The sequence below is a fragment of the Aquarana catesbeiana genome, linkage group LG03, assembly GCF_042186555.1.
Source record: "Aquarana catesbeiana isolate 2022-GZ linkage group LG03, ASM4218655v1, whole genome shotgun sequence".
NCBI lineage: Eukaryota > Metazoa > Chordata > Amphibia > Anura > Ranidae > Aquarana > Aquarana catesbeiana.
The window spans coordinates 17,607,179-17,625,719 of record NC_133326.1 but is presented as its reverse complement, the minus strand read 5'-3'; the positions used below and the strand labels follow the sequence as shown (position 1 = coordinate 17,625,719).

Sequence of the window (18,541 nt, the reverse complement as noted above, 5' to 3'; positions counted from 1 at the left end):
TGTCACATGATCTGTCATTACATAGACACACCTTTTTGAAAGGCCCCAGAGGCTGCAACACCTATGCAAGAGGCACCACTAACCAAACACTACCATGAAGACCAAGGAACTCTCCAAACAAGTAAGGGACAATGTGGTTGAGAAGTACAAGTCAGGGTTAGGTTATAAAAAAAAATATCCAAATCTTTGAAGATCCCTAGGAGCTCCATCAAAGCTATCATAACCAAATGGAAAGAACACGGCACAACAGCAAACCTGCCAAGAGACGGCCGCACACCAAAACTCACGGACCGGGCAAGGAGGGCATTAATCAGAGAGGCAGCACAGAGACCTAAGGTAACCCTGGAGGAGCTGCAGAGTTCCACAGCAGAGACTGGAGTATCTGTACATAGGACCACAATAAGCCGTACGCTCCATAGAGTTGGGCTTTATGGCAGAGTGGCCAGAAGAAAGACATTACTTTCAGCAAAAAAACAAAATGGCGCGTTTTGAGTTTGCGAAAAGGCATGTGGGAGACTCCTAAAATGTATGGAGGAAGGTGCTCTGGTCTGATGAGGCTAAAATTGAACGTTTTGGCCATCAAAGAAAACGCTATGTCTGGGGCAAACCCAACACATCACATCACCCAAAGAACACCATCCCCACTGTGACCACATGGTGTGGGGATGTTTTTCAGCAGTCAGGACTGAGAAACTGGTCAGAGTTGAGGGAAAGATGGATGGTGCTAAATACAGGGATATTCTTGAGCAAAACCTGTACCTCTCTGTGTGTGATTTGAGGCTAGGACGGAGGTTCACCTTCCAGCAGGACAATGACCCCAAACACACTGCTAAAGCAACACTTGAGTGTTTTAAGGGGAAACGTGTAAATGTGTTGGAATGGCCTAGTCAAAGCGCAGACCTCAATCCAATAGAAAATCTGTGGTCAGACTTAAAGATTGCTGTTCACAAGCGCAAACCATCCAACTTGAAGGAGCTGGAGCAGTTTTGCAAGGAGGAATGGGCAAAAATCCCAGTGGTAAGATGTGGCAAGCTCATAGAGACTTATCCAAAGCGACTTGGAGCTGTGATACCTGCAAAAGGTGGCTCTACAAAGTATTGACTTTAGGGGGGTGAATAGTTCTGCACATTGACTTTTTCTGTTATTTTGTCCTATTTGTTGTTTGCTTCAAAAAAAAAAAAATCTTCAAAGTTGTGGGCGTGTTCTGTAAATCAATAAAGTGCTTCACAAAAACACACTTCGTCCATCCGCAACTTGTGCTCCGTTCATCAGTTGAAGTGCAAACTCACCTTCCTCTTAGACCCCGAGAAGATCAACAACGCATGTAAGAAGATCAATCTGAAGGACCATAAACTGGTGCTCAGGTTCCTTTAAAACCACTTCCAGACCGCCCGCCGTCGTTATACTTTGACGTTGAATACCGTTGTCCGGTCGTCTCCGCCGCTTACCGGAACCATCGGTAGCAGCGGAGACGATACGATCCTTTCCCCTCAGAGCCATGGAGTAGAGCGAGGAATGACGGCCCCCACCTGACTCAATGACGTTGGATGGCGTCAAACGTCACTTCCGCCCAACGGCCTTAAAGGGACAAATTTTTTTTATTGAAAAAAAAAAAGGATTTTTTAAAAAATTTTTTATTGCATTTAAGTGTAAATGTGAGATTTGAGGTCTTTTGACTCCAGATCTCACATTAAAGAGGACCTGTCATGCTTTTTTTCTATTACAAGGGCTGTTTGCAGTACTTGTAATAGGAATCCAATTTTTTTTAAAGGGACAGTTTAAAAAAAATAAAGTAAAAAAAATAAGAATTTAAAAAAAAAAAACGCCCAGTCCCTCCATGCTCGCACGTAGAAGCAGATGCATATGCAAGCCGCGCCCGCATATGTAAGCGGTGTTCAAACCACACATGTGAGGTATCACTGCGATCGTTAGAGTGTGAGCAATAATTCTAGCAAGAGACCTCCTCTGTAACTCCAAACTGGACCTGTAGAAATTTTTAAACGATGCCTATGGAGATTTTTAAGGGTCAAAGTTTGCCGCCATTCCACGAGCGGGCGCAATTTTGAAGCGTGACATGTTGGGTATTAATTTACTCAGCGTATCATTATCTTTCACAATATAAAAAAAAAAAAAATTGGGCTAACTTCACTGTTTTCTTATTTTTTTAACCGCTTTAAGACCAGCCGCCGTCAAATGGCGGCACAATGGCTCTCCTGCGCGAATCGCAGTAGCTGTATGGAGGCTCAGTTGCCCTCGATGTCCTCCGGTGGCCTGCGATGGCCTTGTACACAGGCAGAACAGGGAAATGTAAATAAGGCATTTCCTCGTTCTGACAGGTGACATGACAGGGATCCCAGTGGTCGGAAACAGTGATCTCTGTCATGTCTCAGTAAGCCCATCACCCACCACAGTTAGAAACACTCATAGGGAACACAGTTAACCCCTTGATCGCCCCCTAGTGTTAACCCCTTTCCTACCAGTGATATTTATACAGTAATCAGTGCCTATTTTTATCTCTGATCGCTGTATAAATGGCAATGGTGTCAAAAGTGTCCAAACTGTCCGCCGCAATGTCGCAGTCCTGATACAAAATTGCTGATTACCGGCATTACTAGTAAAAAAAAAAAATAATAATAAAAATGCCACAAATCTATTCCCTACTTTGTAAACCCTATGATTTTTGCGCAAACCAATTAATATACGCTTATTGCAATTTTACCAAAAATATGTAGAAAAATATACATCGGCCTAAACTGATAAAGAAATTTGTTTTAAAAAAATTAATGTGGGATATTTATTATAGCAAAAAGTAAAAAATATTGTTTTTTTTTATTTCAAAATTGTCGCTCCTTTTCTGTTTATATTATATTTATATTTATATTTTTTTGTTTGTTTTGTAAACAAAGCATTTCCCCGTTCTGCCTAGTCACAGGACAGAGATCACTGCTCTCTGTCATCAGGAGCAGTGATCACTGTCCTGTGTGTTGAAGCCCATCCCCCCCACAGTTAGAATCACTCCCTAGGACACACTTAACCCCTTCACTGCCCCCTAGTGTTTAACCCCTTCACTGCCAGTGTCATTTACACAGTAATCAATGCATTTTTACAGCACTGATCGCTGTATAAATGACAATGGACCCTAAATAGCGTAAAAAATGTCCGATGTTATCACCATAATGTCGCAGTCCCGATAAAAATCGCAGATTGTCGCCATTACTAATAAAAAAAATGCCATAAACTATCCCCTATTTTGTAGATGCTATAAATTTTGCGCAAACCAATCAATATACGCTTATTGCGATTTTTTTTTTTAACCAAAAATATGTAGAAGAATACATATCGGCCTAAACTGAGGAAAAAAATAGTTTTTTCTATATATTTTTGGGGGATATTTATTATAGCAAAAGTAAAAAATAATGCGTTTTTTTTTCAAAATTGTCGCTCTTTTTTTGTTTATAGCGCAAAAAATAAAAACCGCAGAGGCGATCAAATACCACCAAAAGAAAGCTCTATTTGTGGGGAAAAAAGGATGCCAATTTTGTTTGGTTACAAAATCTCACGATTGTGCAATTGTCGGTTAAAGCAACGCAGTGCCGAATCGCAAAAAAAATGTGCTGTCAGCACATATACGTCGGCAGAATGGCAGGGCTGGGCAAAGTAACGTACCTGTACGTTACTTTGAATTTCCCGCCGTGCACGCGCGCCTCCTGCAAGCTATGTGACCATGCCCGCGGGTCCCGCGGACTCGATCGCCGCTGGGAGCTAAAGAACGAGGACATGCCAATGTAAACAGCATCTCTCCGTTCTGCCTAGTGACAGGACACTGATCGTCTGCTCCCTGTCATCGGGAGCAGCGATCAGTGTCATGTCACTGCTAGCCCATCCCCCCCACAGTGACATTTTTACAGTAATCAATGCAATTTTATAGCATTGATCGCTGTATTAATGCCAGTGGTCCCAAAAATGTGTCAAAATTGTCCGATGTGTCCGCAATAATGTCGCAGTCCTGATAAAAGTCGCGATCGCCGCCATTACTAGTGAAAAAAAAAAAATATTAATAAAAATGCAATAAAACTATCCCCTATTTTGCAGACGCTATAACTTTTGCGCAAACCAATCAATAAATGCTTATTGCGATTTTTTTTTTTACCAAAAATATGGCGATGAATACATATCTTCCTAAACTGAGGAAGAAAAAAAAAGTTTTTTTATATATTTTTGGGGGATATTTATTATAGCAAAAAGTAAAAAATAATGCGTTTTTTCAAAATTGTCGCTATTTTTTTGTTTATAGCGCAAAAAATAAAAACCACAGAGGTGATCAAACACCACCAAAAGAAAGCTCTATTTGTGGAAAAAAAGGACATCAATATTGTTTGGGAGCCACGTCGCACGACCGCGCAATTGTCAGTTAAAGCGACGCAGTGCCGAATCGCAAAAAGTGCTCTGGTCAGGAAGGGGGTAAATTCTTCCGGGGCTGAAGAACGATATGGTTCCTTCTCGAAAATGGCTCCACACAGTTCACCAGCAGGTCATAGGCATCATATATTAAAAAAAAAAGCCTCCAATAGTGCAGTACCTGGGTTAAAATTTTCAACAAACCGCACAGACCCTGCTTCATAAAATGCACTCACATTTATGTGAACTTATTTCTCTAGAAGAAATATATGAGACGCGTAGCCTTTGTAGAGCAGGAAAAATAGCGAGAGACCGGACTCATCCGGGTTGTCATTTCTTTGAATAAATGCCATCTGGGAGACGTTTTAGGGTGATTAAAACAAGGACAAATAGATTTAAAGAGAGCTTCTTTCCCAGGGCTGTTAAGGCGATCAATGCAGGATTGAAATGAAAGAGGTTACATGGTTTTAATTTTTTGTCTAGTTTAGTTTTTTGTATAATTAAATCTTTTGTGGTAAATGCATGGTTGAAATTTGTGATGTATGAATAATGTGTGGAGTAGAAATATAATTTCATTGTGATCTTCTCTTCTCTTCTCTTCTCTTCTCTTCTCTTCTCTTCTCTTCTCTTCTCTTCTCTTCTCTTCTCTTCTTTGATATAAAACAAGCATGTATTAAAAGTCCAGCATAGTCTCACTTAATACAGTAATGACTCTCGCCGCCAGGCTCGACATCTACGCGTTACGCCACCAATGCCAGTGGCTTCATCTGGAGGAAAAAACTTTTTTCTTTTTTTTTTTTTTTTGTAGAGGACCAGAAAATATTTCTCACAGGAGATAACACTATCTGGATTAAAAAAAAAAAAAAAGATGTCAAGATTAGCCAGTATTCCATTTTTTTGGGAATCATTGAAAATTTGGTACTTTATTATTCATCCTTGAAGGGCGACAGTTAACCACCCATTTTTTTTTTTTAACTTACAGGCAACTGTTAGCAGTATAAATGCATCAGAGGTTTACTGTACGCCTCTTCATGTTTTGATTAATAAAATATGGATTTTAACTGAGCCCATTTCCAAGGCCACGCCATCTTACTTTCTTTACAAGCATTTACTTCCCTTGTAACACATAGGGTTGTCCCACCAAGGTTTGAATTGAATGTTTGTGTCAAGGCCCTACGTAGGTGTTGAAGTTGTACAGAACGACTCTCAGCACGGCTCTGCCTCGAAGACTTTGTTTTCATTGGTTACAGACACCCTATGCATCATATCACAAACATTGACAACATTTGGCAAGTCTTCCTTGATATTCCAAAAAAAAAAGAAAAAAGAACTGTATGCCTTTCATTAGGGACATAAACTGACATATCCCTTAAGACGCTCTTCAGGCACAGATTTTTGTTGGACAGTTGCAGCTACACCTCTATGTACTAAACACTGGGTACCGTGTGAGATCTTGTTATTTTTCGGGACACTTGTTTTCCGGTCTTGAGTTTGCTACCATCGATCCCCCAAAATAGACTGAAAGTTAGAGGTGGACAGAAAAATGTATGCTACTTTGTATATAGAATAGAATGTATAATGAAACATTGGAATTTGATTCAATTATAATAGAATGAAAAACTGGATTAGCAACATTGATAACTGGATATCTAGTTGGATTACCACATTTAAAGAATTACAGATATGGATACTTTTGAATTTTTACGTTAAATTTCTCCAGCTTGGTCCAATATAACTACAGTAAAACCTTGGATCGTTCCAGGGACATGCTTGTAATCCAAAGCACTTGTATATCAAAGCGAATTTCCCCATAAGAAATGGAAAGATGTTTCGTTCCACAACCATTTATTTATAAGTTCTTCAGTTTATAGTCCATTTAAAAAGATTATAGCAATGTGATAGGTTGTGTAACCATAAAATGTCCATCCACAAATGGAAGCCTCCACAAGGGGATTAGAAATATAATCCAGCAGGAGCTCCAGAGTATAAAAGAAAAGAGAGGAGCCTCTAATTGTAGCAATATGGTTACATTTAATGAAGGTACAACATTTAGCAATTTACATGTTTGATGATTAAAAGAGGCACATCTAAGTATGCAGGCATCCGGGGTAAAGCTGTCCACATAGACCTTCTAATATCTCACTCTCTACCTCGTCCAATCAGAGAATACGTTGCATTCATTAAGGAAATATAAAGCATTCTCTGACACCGGTGTCCAGCATCCAACCTCCGGAGTTCACAATGCAGCAGGGCAGCCACTCGGCATGGGACCCGGAAGCTAGTGGAGATCACCGGAATAGGGGTCCTACTCAATGAAATGATCCCACAGGTATGGTATGTACATAATTACATTAGCCCAAGCTGAATGAATGTAACTATCTAAAAAATATTCATACCTGGAATTTATTGTTAAAGTATATTTAAACACTACCACTAAAATCTCATAGCATTTAAAAAGGAACATCCCCACCTTCAAGAAAGGATCTCATTACTGTATTGGGGAAGTCCAATCATTGGAGCTTTTATAAGAAAACTACGCAACACCCTAGAACTCTATGATACATTATGGAAACCCTAGAACCTCATTAGTCAAGATCTTACTGTGTCTTACTAAGTCTTGATTTTTTGAGCCCTCCCTATTGCTGGAAACCTCCTTCCCTCCTCCTTTCTTCTTTCTAACTCTTACCTTTCCCTCTTACCCTCTATACATTTCTTGCCCTACCTAATCCTTAATCGTTACTCTTTTTGCTGCAATGTAATTCTACTGAAAAAAAATGAATATGTGTTTTTTTGGAGCAAACATTCGGGACTGAAATCTATGGAAAGACAAGAAGAGGGATTTTGATGGGATTTTAAGGGTGCCCAGCAGAAAAATTACTGATAATGCATCATTATAAAAAAATATCAAAGTTTATTTAAAAAAGATTTAAAAAAAAAAAAAAATATATATATATATATATATATATATATATATATAAAAATTGGCTGAACATATATTGCGCAGACATAGATGCACATCTAATTGAATGATGGAACAAAAGGTCACTCAACACTAGCATGGAGTGACGTATCCCGACATGTTTCGCCTTTTAGGGCTTCTTCAGGGGATGTTTGTTAAGGGGTAGATGTGATACGGCGACTTGATGTTAAGCCAAATGGAGTAAAAGGACACTAGGCTGCACACAAAAAGGCTGGCCACGGGGAGCCCAGGCAAGGACCATAAAGGCCGATCTCAGTAAATGAGAGGACTGGGTCTATGAGGAGGCCAAGGGTGCCTAAGTTTTGAGGTGTTTGTCTCCTGAGAAGAGGCGTCTCAGCGTGGCAGACCCAACCAGCGAAGGACGTTTCCTCTTACTGCTCGACATCCTCTATGGACATGGTTTTCTCCCTTTCATGGGTACTTAGAGCTTTTGCTTCCCATACCCCTTCTCTCCCCTCAGTTTTTTTCCTATTCCCCCCCCCTTTTTTTTTCTTCTTATATTGCCAAATAGTATTTCGTTCCATTCTGGCCTTCCATGGCTATTATGCTTTTTGTAGCGTTGGACTTGCTCTTCTCCTTCTGGTAATGTAAAAATATCTATACCAGACACTCCTTTCTCAGTGCAGCTCAGTAATGCTGAGCTACTGAACTCCGTACCCAATCACTTTGCCTGTCACACACACAGGCAAATGGTCAAACTTTTGTTGTGGGTCGGCGGGGGCCTGGTGTGAATTTTAAGAGACAAATTTTACATCAGGTCCACCTTGCTTGCGATTGAAACCAATAGCGACGATAAAATCCACCCACTGCTACCCGCGCTACTGAAAAAATGAGAATATGTGTTTTTTTGGAGCAAACATTCGGGACTGAAATCTATGGAAAGACAAGAAGAGGGATTTTGATGGGATTTTAAGGGTGCCCAGCAGAAAAATTACTGATAATGCATCATTATAAAAAAATATCAAAGTTTATTTAAAAAAGATTTAAAAAAAAAATATATATATATATATATATATATATATATATATATATATATATATATATATATATATATATATATATATAAATTGGCTGAACATATATTGCGCAGACATAGATGCACATCTAATTGAATGATGGAACAAAAGGTCACTCAACACTAGCATGGAGTGACGTATCCCGACATGTTTCGCCTTTTAGGGCTTCTTCAGGGGATGTTTGTTAAGGGGTAGATGTGATACTGCGACTTGATGTTAAGCCAAATGGAGTAAAAGGACACTAGGCTGCACACAGAAAGGCTGGCCACGGGGAGCCCAGGCAAGGACCATAAAGGCCGATCTCAGTAAATGAGAGGACTGGGTCTATGAGGAGGCCAAGGGTGCCTAAGTTTTAAGGTGTTTGTCTCCTGAGAAGAGACGTCTCAGCGTGGCAGACCCAACCAGCGAAGGACGTTTCCTCTTACTGCTCGACATCCTCTATGGACATGGTTTTCTCCCTTTCATGGGTACTTAGAGCTTTTGCTTCCCATACCCCTTCTCTCCCCTCAGTTTTTTTCCTATTCCCCCCCCTTTTTTTTTCTTCTTATATTGCCAAATAGTATTTCGTTCCATTCTGGCCTTCCATGGCTATTATGCTTTTTGTAGCGTTGGACTTGCTCTTCTCCTTCTGGTAATGTAAAAATATCTATACCAGACACTCCTTTCTCAGTGCAGCTCAGTAATGCTGAGCTACTGAACTCCGTACCCAATCACTTTGCCTGTCACACACACAGGCAAATGGTCAAACTTTTGTTGTGGGTCGACGGGGGCCTGGTGTGAATTTTAAGAGACAAATTTTACATCAGGTCCACCTTGCTTGCGATTGAAACCAATAGCGACGATAAAATCCACCCACTGCTACCCAGTGTCATTGACAGCAAGTAGGACCTGGTGCGGAACTAGTCTCTCAGTGTTCCCGATCAGACTTCATCAACCCCACAGGAGCAGTGGCCGTGGAGTTTTGTTTTGGGGTGGGCGGTACCTTATGGGGAACTCTGAGCCTAGTTCCCCAACAGGTCAGCCTGCCTTATGATTGTCAGTGGATGGCAGTGGACAGATTCCAAAGCTGCTATTGGACTGAAGAGGTCTATCGTATTCCCCCATTACCATCCACTGTCAATCAAAAGGCAGGCGGACCTGTTAGGGGACTAGGCTCAGGGTTCCCAATGCTTTATTGAATCCCCCACAGTGCGTTTGCAAACAAAATATCATTGACTTTAGTTTAGGTTCACGTGTATTTTAACCAAGGATGTTGGTTGTATACCAGGGCCCAACAGAAACCCTTGCCAACTCAACAGCATGTAAGCAAATTGTTAGTGACCAACTAAGGGCTGTATTTAGAAACCATGCTACCTAATCACTTGTGAATGATAATTCCTTTTTTACTGCTTCCACTTTGTTTTTTGGCAGCCTTTTCACATCACATCATTAGTGGAAATAAAATAACATAAGAAAATTATCTTCAGAAAAGCAGAAAATATTGAGCTACCAATAGAAAGAGGTATGGGTACTGTGACAGTAGTATTGTGCCCTGCCAAGGTGTAGAAAGGGTTTTGTGTCAACCAGGATTCTCATGCATGCAGGTTGGGGGGCTCCAGGGTGTCTGTCTCATTCAGAGGAAACTGTTTTTTTGGTTTCCTCAGTGGTTGGTTAAACCAGGTTTGAGACCTGGAGTATGGGGGCTTCATAGAGATTTGGGAGGGATAAAGTCTGCAATCCTGGGTCCAGGTTGTGTGAACAACCAGCACACTAATTGTGCAGGTGTGTGCTGGGCTTCTATTAAACACCCGACTTTGGTTCAGGGCTCCAACCTGGCGGACAAAGGAGGTCTCTGCCCAGGAGTCAGGAGAGCTCCACCTAGGAGACAAGTGGAAGCCAACGCAGAAAGGTACTGCTAGGTCAATGCACTAAGTTTGAGAAGACTGTCTGGAGGAGACAGACAAGGGCCTGAAGTGTGAGGCCAGACAAGCAGCGCTGCACATGTAAGCCCGGAGACTGATGTACATTTAACTTTGTGCCAGAGAAAAACGCCTGCAAGGGAAACCCAATAATTATCTTGAACTTTGTTTTAATAAAATTGGGCAATAAAAGCCATCAAAAAGAAGAATTAAGAAAGTGGTTGTGCCCTTAAAGCTTTACTGATTTGAAGCTGGCTCCTACTACCATTGGACAGACACAAGTTTATGAATGAGAACGTCAGGAGAGGTGCCCCCCCCCCCCCGGTGGTTCCACGGCTTAGTTACCGATCGCTCAGCACCAGTGTTCTGTCAAAAAGTCCTCAAAATCTCCAATTACGTCATGTCTGGTGACTCTCCAGCAGCAGATTTCAACGAGTTAGCTCTACTGCCCATGCGCGCGCGTGCACCCGACAGAATAAGAGAGACCCCGCTATGTCACTAACCTTTTTTGAAAACTTGTTGAGTTCTCCAACAGCTGCCAGTGCGCATGCGCAAGGTACGTCAGTAACACGTGCACTGACAGCTGTTGGAGAACTCGATGAGTTTTCAAAAAAGGTTAGTGACGTACCGGGGTTTCTGTTATTCTGTCGGGTGCACGCGCGGGCATGGGCAGTAGAGCCAACTCGTCAAAATCTGCTGCTGGAGAGTCACTGGACGTGACGTAATTGGAGATTTTGATGCGTTGGCTATTTCGACAGAACACCGGCAGTGTCTCCCCATAGAGATAAGTGATGGCAAGATGGCCACCGTTCATCTCTATGCCCTTGGAGGACCGGAGCAACGTCACGCCACTTCCGGTTCTCGGGCCATGTAAACATGTTTTATTTTTTCTTAAAGCAAAAGAGTAAAAAAAATATATATTTTATATTGTGCTTTTAAGGGTAAAGGAGAGATTTTGTCTTTTAGACCCCATATCTCTCCATAAAGAGGACCTGTCATTCTGTATTGTTATCGCAAGGGGTGTTTACATTCCTTGTTATAGCAATAAAGGTGATTAAAAAAACATTTTTAACTGCTTGCCGACCACCACGCTCCGATTTCCGTCAGCAGAATGGCACTTGTATGGAAAAGGGCGTACAGGTACGTCCCCTTTAAGAAGCGGTGTTGCGGGTGCGCGCGCATTTTTAACCGCTTGCCGACCAGTGCACGCCGATTTCCGTCAGCAGAATGGCACTGGCAGGCAAAAGGGCATACAGGTACGTCCCGTTTAAGAAGCGGTGTTGCGGGCGTGCTCGACGCGGCCTCCGTTGCCGTGACCGCGGGTCCTGCAGACTCGATGTCCGCGATCATGTCACGGAGAGGAAGAATGGGGAGATGCTTTTGTAAACAAAGCCTTTCCCCGTTCTGCCTAGTGACTGGACAGAGATCACTGCTCTCTGTCATCGGGAGCAGTGATCGCTGTCCTGTGTGTTGAAGCCCATCCCCCCTCACAGTTAGAATCACTCCCTAGGACACACTTAACCCCTTCACCACCCCCTAGTGGTTAATCCCTTCACTGCCAGTGTCATTTACACAGTAATCAATGTATTTTTATAGCACTGATCGCTGTATAAATGACAATGGTCCCAAAATAGTGTAAAAAATGTCCGACGTGTCTGCCATAATGTCGCAGTCCCGATAAAAATCGCAGATCGCCGCCATTACTGATAACAATACAATTAAAAATGAAAATGCCATAAATCTATCCCCTATTTTGTAGACGCTATAAATTTTGCACAAACCAATCAATATACGCTTATTCAGATTTATTTTTACCAAAAATATGTAGAAGAATACATATCGGCCTAAACTGAGAAAAAAAATTGGTTTTTTATATATTTTTGGGGGATATTTATTACAGCAAAAAGTAAAAAATATTGTCTTTTTTTCAAAATTGTTGCTCTTTTCTTGTTTATAGCGCAAAACATAAAAACTGCAGAGGTGATCAAATACCACCAAAAGAAAGCTCTATTTGTGGGGAAAAAAGGACATTAATTTTGTTTGGGAGCAACGTTGCACGACCGCAAAATTGTCAGTTAAAGCGACGCAGTGCCGAATCGCAAAAAAGTGCTCTGGTCAGGAAGGGGGTAAAATCCTTCCGGGGCTGAAGTGGTTAAAGGGAAAGTGTAAAAATGTAAAAAATGTAATGAAAAAAAAAAATTTGAAGCGCACCTGTCCCCCGCGTGCTCACGCACAGTAGTGACCGCATACGTAGGTCACGCCCACATATGTAAACCGCGTTCGCACCACACATGTGAAGTATCGCCGCTAACGTCTGAGGGAGAGCAATAATTCTAGCGCTGGACCTCCTCTGTAACCTTAAACTGGTAACCTGTAAAATATTTTAAAGCGTCCCCTATGGAGATTTTTAAGTAACGTAATGTTGTGCCATTCCACAAGCATACGCAATTTTAAAGCGTGTATATATATATATATATATATATATATATATATATATATATATATATATATATATATAAATTTTTAAATAATTGAAGTGTACTTTTTCTAAAATAATCGCGTTTGAAAAACCGCTGTGCAGAAACTGTGTGACATAAAAAAATTGCAACAACCGGCATTTTATTCTCTAGGGTCTCTGCTAAATATATATATATATATATATATATATATATATATATATATATATATATATATATATATACAGGGCTGTGTTTTGGCCTAGGCTGACAAGGCCTAGGCCTAGGGCGGCAAAAAGGGCCGCCCCCCTGCATGAGATAAAGCCCCCCCACCCGTCTTGCCGATTCCCGGCTCCCGCTGCCGCCTCCCGCACACATGCAGCCCACGGCGGCCGCCTTTCTGTAGCGGCGCTACTGTGTATGGGCGTGCTTGGCAGAGGGTGGAGGCGTGTATCTCATGCCCCCCTACTCTCTGACAAGCCCGCCCATACACCACGGCGCCACTACAGAAAGCTGGCCGCCGTGGGCTGCATGTGTGCAGGAGGTGACAGCGGGAGCCGGGAATCGGCAAGACGGGTGGGGGGGCTTTATCTCATGCAGGGGGGGCGGCGTGTGTCACTCGAGCCCCCAAAAGCAGCAGGTGACAGGTGGAGCCTTAAGCTCCGCCTACCCTCCCCTGCACTGCTTTCCTGCAGTGAATCTTCTCCTCGGCCCTGGGGCAGGATCTAGCTGTGACGTCAGGAGGAGAGAGAGGAGCACGAAGGAAACCCCCAAGACAGCAGGTACAATGATTGAATAAAGTATATCAGTGTTATGGGCACTGGCAGCATTTGATGGGCACTGGCAGAATTTGATGGGCACTGACAGAATTTGATGGGCACAGTGGCAGCATTTGATGGGCACAGTGGCTGCGTTTGATGGGCACAGTGGCAGCATTTGATGGGCACAGTGGCAGCATTTGATGGGCACAGTGGCTGCGTTTGAGGGCACAATGGCTACGTTTGATGGCACAGTGGATGCGTTTGATGGCACAGTGGCTACATTTGATGGCACAGTGGCTGCGTTTGATGGGCACAGTGGCAGCATTTGATGGCACAGTGGCTGCATTTGATGGGCACAGTGGCAGCATTTGATGGCACAGTGGCTGCATTTGATGGCACAGTGGCAGCTTTTGATGGCACAGTGGCTGCATTTGATGGGCACAGTGGCTGCATTTGATGGCACAGTGGCTGCATTTGATGGCCCAGTGGCTGCATATGATGGGCACAGTGGCTGCTTTTGATGGGCACAGTGGCTGCGTTTGATGGCACAGTGGCTGCATTTGATGGCACAGTGACTGCATTTGATGGGCACAGTGGCTGCATTTGATGGGCACAGTGGCTGCATTTGATGGCACAGTGGCTGCATTTGATGGGCACAGTGGCAGCATTTTATGGGCACAGTGGCTGCGTTTGAGGGCACAATGACTACGTTTGATGGCACAGTAGATGCGTTTGATGGCACAGTGGCTGCGTTTGATGGGGCACAGTGGCTGCAATTGATGGGCACAGTGGCTGCAATTGATGGGCACAGTGGCTGCATTTGATGGGCACAGTGGCTGCGTTTGAGGGCACAGTGGCAGCATTTGATGGGTACAATGGCTGCGTTTGATGGGCACAGTGGCTGCATTTGATGGGGCACAGTGGCTGCGTTTGATGGGCACAGTGGCTGCATTTGATGGGGCACAGTGAGGCTGCAATTGATCGGCACAGTGAGACACCCCCCGCCCGTGATAGCATTAAAACTCAGCAGCTAAAAATACTGTAGCTGCTGACTTTTAATATTAGGACAGTTACCTGTCCAGGGATCCACCTCAGCCGATTTTCGGATTGGCTCTCGGGTTTTGCCACTATCATTCATGGTAAGGGAAACCGGAAGGTTCCCTACTGCACATGTGCGAAGCGCATTGCACTTTCTGAATGGCCCAGTGGAGGAAGGAGGAGGGGGGGCAAACTTCAGAGGGGACAGTGCAGTCTCCCGGAAGTGGGGAAGAGTACCTGTCAGAAACAGGTACCCGTTCCCCCCTGAAAGGTGCCAAATAAGCCTAAAGAGGAAGGGGTGTTTACAGATGATAGGGTGGGTCTTAAACAGGAAGGGGTGTGGCCTCGGCAGGATGGGGTGGGTCGTATTTAAATTAGGGGGGTGCATGAGTTTAGTCAGGCCTAGGGCAGCACAAAACCTAAATACACCACTGTATATATATATATATATATATATATATATATATATATATATATATATATATATATATAATATATATATAGTTTTATATAATATTTATTTATTTATATTATATATAAAGTTTTTTCAGTGAACTCTGGTACTGGCTACCTTCTCCACTTTGTGTGTCCATGCCACCGCAGAGCACCGCCCAGGGGCGGACTGACCATTCGGGCACTCGGGCACTGCCCGAGGGCCCCGTGCCACTAAGGGGCCTCATCAGGGTTGCCAGCCTCAATAAAACAAGGGACAGTATGTAAAAATCTGTGTTTTTTTAAAAAATCCCAAGATTATAGCTGCCCCGCCTCTCTGGTACCTTATCAGTGTGTGTATGTGTATTCTGTGTGTGTATATTGTGTGTCTGTGTGTGTATACTGTGCGGCCCCATAATCTATTGCCTGGGGGCCCCATAATCTCCTATTGCTCGGGGGCCCCATGAGTTGTCAGTCCGCCCCTGCTGTGTACGGCACCAAAAAAAGTGTATGGACGCACCATGGGGTGGGATATCAATCCCTCTAGCCGTGTCGGCACTCTGTCTGCACCCTCCATCTGACTGTACCCAATGCGTCCTGCACCCCCCATCCTAGATGTGTCACTGCCTCTGATGCAAATGATCGTAGAGATATTTAGAACTTTATTAGCATATCAGCTGTGTTGCTTGTTATAATAATCTCAGTAGCAGATGTCAGCCGGATATAAAGAAGCTGAACATTCCACATCGATGACAAGAAACATCCTAAAGTAAAACGTGAAAGAAAAAAAAAAAAAGTTGTGACTACAGATTTAACAAGGGAATTGCTAATGAACTGGAGAGGTAACACGAGGAAAGACAAAATCTTTCTTCACTGTAATCAATGTTATGTCTGAGGTTTCCATCACTAAATACAATTTTTCTAGCTCAGGGAACTTAAACCTTACGCTTTAGGTGTTATGTTAAAAGAAAACGTAATTTAGTTAATTTAGCACAATAAGTGTAGAAACATGATATGTGGCAAAAAGCCTCATGTTAAATGATTCACATTTGTAGTACTGTATGTGGTGTTTTTCTTTTTTCTCCAGGCTCTTTTTTAAATGCCCCTGTAGTAGTTGTAATGTACAAAAAAAAAAAAAGGCGGCACAGGTAGCAGTACTCACCTTCAATCCACAGCTGTCCCCCTCTTTTAGCCTCCAGAAGGAATAACCATGGGGCTCCACAGTGTAATCCAGCCTTTCTCTACCTTTTTAACACAGCGGAACCCTTGCAATAATTTTCAGGTCTCAGGGACCCCTCCTAATAATTATTGACCGTATGTACAGCTCACCGGACATGAGAGTGATCTGTAAGTGGTTAATATAGGAATAAATAAAAGAATAATGAATGTGTTGTACTTAGAGTATTAAACAAATTATAATAGTTTCCAGAAAAGAAATACAGACCATACAAATTGTACTGCTCCCTCACATTGGTGGTCAGTGGAAAAGTGCTCCCTTAGATTGATGGTCAGTGCAGTGCCCCCCCCCCCCCCCCACCTTGATGGTCAGTCTATTGCCCCCTTATATTGGTGGTCAGTGTAATGCCCTCCTACACTGGTGGTCAATGAAGTAGTAGGATACATTGGTGGTCAGTGCAGTGCCCCCTTACATCAGTTGTCAGTCAATTGCCCCCTTATATTAATGGACAGTGTAGTGCCACCTTATATTGGTGGTCAGTGTAGTGCCACCTTATAATAGTGGTCACTGTAACACCCCCTTATATTGGTGATCATTGTAGCGCCCTCTTATATTGGTGATCAGTGTAGCACCCTCTTATATTGGTGGTTAGTGTAGTGCCCCCTTATAATGGTGGTCAGTGTAGTGCCACCTTATATTAATGGACAGTGTAGTGTCCCCTTATATTGGTGGTCAGTGTAGCACCCTCTTATATTGGTGATCAGTGTAGCGCCCTCTTATATTGGTGATCAGTGTAGCACCCTCTTATATTAGTGGTGGTATAGTGCCAGCTTACACTGAAGGTCAGTGAATTACAGTACAGTAGTGGGCACTGGAGAAAGTCCCCACCACACTGGTGGTCAGTAGGAAGAATGTCCTTTACACTGGTGGTTCATAGGAAGTCAGAATGTCACCTCTTACAGATAGCTGTAAAGACCAATGGTGGCTGTGGTAAGTTATCTGAGTGGTAGTAATAACTCATTGCTCTAGGAACCCCTAGCGACCTCTGGAGGACCCCTAGGGTTCTAGCAAACCCTGGTTGCAAAGGGTTGGTTTATTAGCACAGAGGTTGGCCTATCTGACTGACCTGAAATTGCACCACAGCAAAATTAGTGCATGCGCTGCTTTTGGAAACTCACTGCAGCCGGATCGCATGGTGCTAATGTATCATGCGATCTGGCGCGGGCAAACACAAAGAGTTTTCGACCTGCGTTTGAGGTGTCATAAATCGCAGTACGCTTTAAACGTGGTGCAGGAAATGCGCATGGAACGCAGGTTTTCCATACCGCAATTTGGTGTGAACTGCCCCTTATTGTTTATTGTTATGTTAATTTGATGGTATTCATTGAATATGTTAATAAAATGGCTGCTGTGGCCGTTTAAACCCACGTCACGCAGTGTTAAGGGTTGGTAGAAGGACCGAGGTGGATGAATCCTTTAGTCATGTCTTCTCTCTCTTCCTCTTTCTAGTGAAGTCTATACTTCAGAGGTATCCTGTTTTCTCACTTTTCTTAGTTGATTTTAACATAACACAATAGGAAGCTGAATGAGGTTTATTTCCTTTATCTTGGGGTGAAGAAAAGGATGAAGATAATCATAAATATTTTCTATGCAAATTGAGTTTTTATCTATTTTTTTTTTACCAACAATCTTTTCAGACTATATTGAACATTTGCTTCCAGGAAGAAGATTTTATATATTACTAAAAAATCCCACAGGTAAAATCATTTTATAGATGAAATATACCAGAATAGGTAGATTACTGCCCTCTCCTCATAGACAAGGCCAGTTTTAGATAAATTGGGGCCCTGGGCAAGAATCAAATCGGGGACCTCTTGGCTGGAATACAACTAAGTTCAAAGTTCATTAACATTTTAAATACCACAAAATGATAGTTCTTTTTTGCGAGATACAAGGAAAGGAGAGATGTGGGGAGTCATTGCAGAAAAACCAGACATGACAGTTGGTTGTGAAGGGATGGATATAGGGTGACGCAGGAATATTTAAACTGCATGTTATACCGTCTGTTAATTTAGAAACCACATCAACCCTGAGGAGTGCGGAGTGAATCCAGAAGGTTGTGAGATTCATGGAACAAAGCGAATAAAAGGAAGTTGAGTTTTTATCTACTAAAGGTGTAAAGCTTAGTACCTGCACACATTATGATGAGAAGGTGTTGGCTATTAATTAGGAGTCCTCAAACTTTTTTTTATAAAAAAACACTGGGGACCAGATTGTGGTCATTGGGATTAAACAATACCCCTACATTGGTGGTCATTATGAATAAAAACGCCCCCACATTGGTGATTATTAGGAGTAAAAATGAACCTTCATTGGTGGTCATTG

The 18,541-nt window shown here is 42.6% G+C and overlaps 1 protein-coding gene across 2 annotated transcripts in view; it reads right to left on the bottom strand.

Moving 5' to 3' along the window:
- Window positions 1–10,872, bottom strand: part of CILP (cartilage intermediate layer protein) — a 135,857-nt gene extending 124,985 nt beyond the window's left edge. For both annotated transcript variants that reach the window (XM_073618330.1, XM_073618332.1), the window contains exon 1: window positions 10,796–10,872. The gene's annotated coding sequence lies outside the window, so the exon portion shown is untranslated. The remainder of the gene's footprint in view (window positions 1–10,795) is intronic.
- Between the last annotated feature and the right edge of the window lie 7,669 nt (window positions 10,873–18,541).